We start from the raw sequence: 4,448 nt of genomic DNA on the forward strand, positions 1-4,448 counted from the left end.
TGTGAGACAGCTGCCTTTTTTTTTTTTTGAGACAGAGTCTCACTTTGTCACCCAGGCATCATAGTTCATAGCAACATCAAACTCCTGGGTTCAAGCGATCCTCCTGCCTCAGCCTCCCAAGTAGTTGGGACTACAGGCACCCACCACAATGACAGGCTAATTTTTCTATTTTTAGTAGCGACAGGGTATCAGTCTTGCTTAAGCTCATCTCCAGCTCCTGAGTTCAAGTGATCCTCCTGTCTTGGCTTCCCAGAGTGCTAGAATTACAGGCGTGAGCCATGGTGCCGGCTGGAGAGAGCTGCTTTGAATGAGAATTAAGGACCTAGGTGGATAGAAGAAATTAACTGGGATACATGACCTGACCTAATTGTGACCTCATTAACACTCTTCCTTAACTGAGTTAACTGCTACAGAATCCCCAAGGTCCAATAGGCCTACCAAGCCAATTTTCTTACTGTCCCCCTACTAATTAGATTAGCTAATTACTGCCATTTAAATTTTTCCTAGTTTATCCCCTGTATTTGATTTACTGCCACATCCCTGCCATTGTACATCAATAACTTCGTTTAAATACTGATTCATGGCAGCGACTGTGGCTCGAAGGAGTAGGGCGCCAGCCCCATATGCTGGAGGCGATGGGTTCAAGCCCAGCCCTGGCCAAAAAAAAAGAAAAGAAAAGAAACTGTCAAAGTGCTTTTGGGGGGCACCACCTGTGGCTCAAAGGGGTAGGATGCCGCCCATATGCCAGATGTGACGGGTTCAAACCCAGCCCCAGCCCCGGCAAAGAAAAAAAAATGCAAAAAATGTACTTCCCTTCTCTCTTTGGGCAGCATCTGTGGCTCAGTGAGTAGGGTGCTGGTCCCATATACCAAAGGTGGTGGATTCAAACCTGGCCCTAGCCAAACTGCAACAAAAAAATAGCCAAGCGTCGTGGCGGGTGCCTGTAAGTCCCAGGTACTGGGCAGGCTGAGGCAAGAGAATTGCCTAAGCCCAGGAGTTGGAGGTTGCTGTGAGCTGTGTTACACTATGGCACTCTACCAAGGGTGATAAAGTGAGACTCTGTCTCTACAAAAAAAAAAAAAAGAATAATAATAATTTGGGTGGCGCCTGTGGCTCAAAGGGGTAGGGTGCTGGCCCCTTATGCCAGAGGAGGTAGGTTCAAACCTCACCCCCACCAAAAACTGCAAAAAAAAAATACTGATTCAAAATACACCTCCTCCAGGAAGACCCTCTTGGCTGAACCCATCCCTCAACATTACTCTAAACACATTATGCCACATGAACTAGCATGTATCCTATATTCTCTAGTTGTTGTATGTGTGTATGTGTGTTAAGTTGTAAGCTCCTCAAAAAGAGACATAATTACATCTGCACTTGATCTTGGCCAAAAGGCTGAGAAGTGGTGAGACACCATTACTTACCTCTGAGTAAGTTAGGACCCTATACACGATGAGTCTTAACATTAGTGAGAGGAAGGAAAACTGAGGTTTAAAAAGATAGGCATCTGCCTCGAGTTAACCAAATGTGAATTCTGTAGTTTGAATACACAAGTACTGTCCACAGAAGAAATTTTTGCCACCCCTTTGGTCTTTCTCCTTCTCCACTTTTTGTGTCTCCCTGAGTCCTGAAGGTATCAGTGTTACATACCTACATCACACCCCTTTTTTCCCTACTGGGAAATCCTCTTTCTGTGTTCTGAATAATATTAAAAATAACTCTTCTAGCCCTTCCTCCACCTTACAGCCACCCACATAATCAGGCTGACAACTTCCCTTTTTCACCTCCATCCCCAAGCCAGACCCAGGCACATGACCCTAGCTCAACCCCTGACTCCGAATCCTCAGGTTACCAAGAGCTATTTTGGGCAATGGATACCATCTGGGTTATATCCTACCCTTCCTGAAAGGCCCATCATGTCAGATAGCCAAGTCCTAACACCCATATCCATCTTATCCCTAGCTGCTTTTGGTTTCTACTTCTACCTTATCATCATCATCATCATCATCTGGGAGGCTGAGGCAGGTGGATTGCCCTGAGCTCACAGGTTCAAGACCAGCCTCAGCAAAAGCAAGACCTTGTCTCTAAAAAAATAGCCGCATGTTGTGGCAGGCGCCTATAGTCCCAGCTACTTGGGTGGCTGAGGCAAGAACATTGCTTAAGCCCAAGAGTTTGAAGTTGCTGTGAGCTGTGATGCCATAGCACTCTACCCAAGGTGACATAGTGAGACTGTCTCAAAGAAGTAACAAAATACAAATTTTAAAAAGTACTAACTGGTTTGGCGCCCGTAGCTCAGGGGTTGAATACACTGGGGCTGTCGGGTTCAAACCCAGCCTGGGCCAACAATGACAACTACAACAAAAAAATAGCTGGGCATTGTGGCAGGCACCTGTAGTCCCAGCTACTTGGGAGGCTGAGGCAAGAGAATCGGTTAAGCCCAAGAGTTTGAGTGGTCTCTGCGAGCTGAGATGCCACAGCACTCTACCTAGAGCAACATGTGAGACTCTGTCTCAAAGAAGAAAAAAGAAAAAAAAAGTACTAACAAAAGGAAACTAGCCTATTAATCAGGGGAGACTTCCTGGTTAACAGGTAAGTTTTTTTTCATTTTGTTTTGTTTTAAAATGAATCAAATTTACCAGTGGGGTTAAACAATATTTTAAATTTTATTTTCAACATGGTAAAATTTCAAAATATCAAAAAGCTCTAAAAGGTATATGGGTGAATTTCCCTTTCATTCCTCTTTTTCTGTTCTCCAGTTTTGTCTCTCCAGGGAAAAGCACTGCTGCCAGTGTTTTGAGTATCCTTCCAGTGGTTAGCAAGATGCTGAAGGCAAGGGGGGGTTCTATATACATATACGACCTTGACAGGGGACCCACATGCTACATACATATGTTTCCTTCAATGTATAGAGTTGCTAAGCTCTGAATAAGACCCTGAATCTCCTTTTATAAATTGTACTTCATATATATATATTTTTTTTTTTTTTGAGACAGTCTCATTTTGTCACTCTCAGTAGAGTGCCATAGTATCATAGCTCACAGCAACCTCAATCTCTTGGGCTGAAATGATTCTTTAGCCCTCAGCATCCTGCGTAGCTGGGATTACAGTCACCCTACAACGCCAGATATTTTTTGTTGCAGTTGTCATTGTTGGTTAGCTGGCCAGGGCGGGGTTCGAACCTGCCACCCCCGGTGTATGTGACTGGCCTGTAACCACTGTACTACAGGCGCAGAGCCAGCTCGGCTAATTTTTAGAGACAGGGTTTTGCTCTTGTTCAGGCTGGACTTGAACTAGTGAACTCAGGCCATCCACCCGTCTGAGCCTCCCAGAGTGTAGGGATTATAGGTGTGAGCCATCACACCCGGCCTGTACTTATTTTCTGAGACAGGGTCTTACTCTATTGCCCTAGGTAGAGTTCCCTGGCATCATCGCAGCACATAGCAACCTCTAACTCTTGGGCTCAGGCTATCTTCTTGCCTAGCCTCCCCACTAGATGGGACTACAGGCACCTGCCACAAAGCCTGGCTAGTTTTTCTATTTTTAGTAGAGACGGTCTTGCTTTTGCTAGGGATGGTCTCTAAACATTCCTCCAGCCTCTGCCTCCCAGAATGCTAGGATTACAGGCGTGAGCCACCATGCCAGGGCTGTACCATTTTTTAATCTCCACTTTACTTCTTCCCCACCTTTCCCTATGTGGGCTGGAAAGATCTCCTTTCATTCAGTTCGTCCCTAATTGAGGCTCTTTGCCCTGTCCATTGGGGCAGTGGAAACACCGCCACCCTTTGCTGGGCAGAAACACTTGCATCTTTTGAAGTGTACTCACCCTACCACTTTAACATGGCAATGGAGTAATTAGGGAGTTGAAAAGCGCCCCTTCCGTTGGCTTTGGAGGCCTTCTCCAGCGGCCAGTTGTCTCAGCTTCTGGGTGGGCGTTTCCTGCGGCAGGAGATTCTTTCTTGGGGTTTCTCTGCAGTTTGAGCCCTTTTACTAGTTCCTTTCTACCGACCTTATTCATGTGTCCCCCAGTGGACATAGGCGCCTTTGCTCCCTCTGGGACTACAGACGTATATACTCCCTAAATCTCCACCTCCAGATTCCCCTAGTGTGTGGGGAACGTGGGAAGTGGAAGAGCTGACTGAGGAGTTAGCTCGGGTAGGTTGGGTCCGATCTGGACAGCCGTTGGTCTCCAGGTTGAGAGGAACGGCGGGAACAAGGCCAGGGTTTCCGCTAGGGCTTGCGGAGGACCCCGCGGGCCGACCGACTGGAGCGGGAGCCAGCGCAGCCTTCCGCCGGAGCCGGAGAGCCAGCGCGAGGAGGGGCTGCTGGGCGGCGCGGGCGGCGGGGCGGGGCGGGGCGACCGCGCTGCGGCCTGCTCAGCCGGCGCGGAGAGAGCGCCGCTGAGCCCAGGACCGTAGCCAGGGGGCGCTGCGGCCTCCCGCTCGCCCGCCCCC

This window comes from Nycticebus coucang, chromosome 12 (genome assembly GCF_027406575.1).
Source record: "Nycticebus coucang isolate mNycCou1 chromosome 12, mNycCou1.pri, whole genome shotgun sequence".
Taxonomy (NCBI): Eukaryota; Metazoa; Chordata; class Mammalia; order Primates; family Lorisidae; genus Nycticebus; species Nycticebus coucang.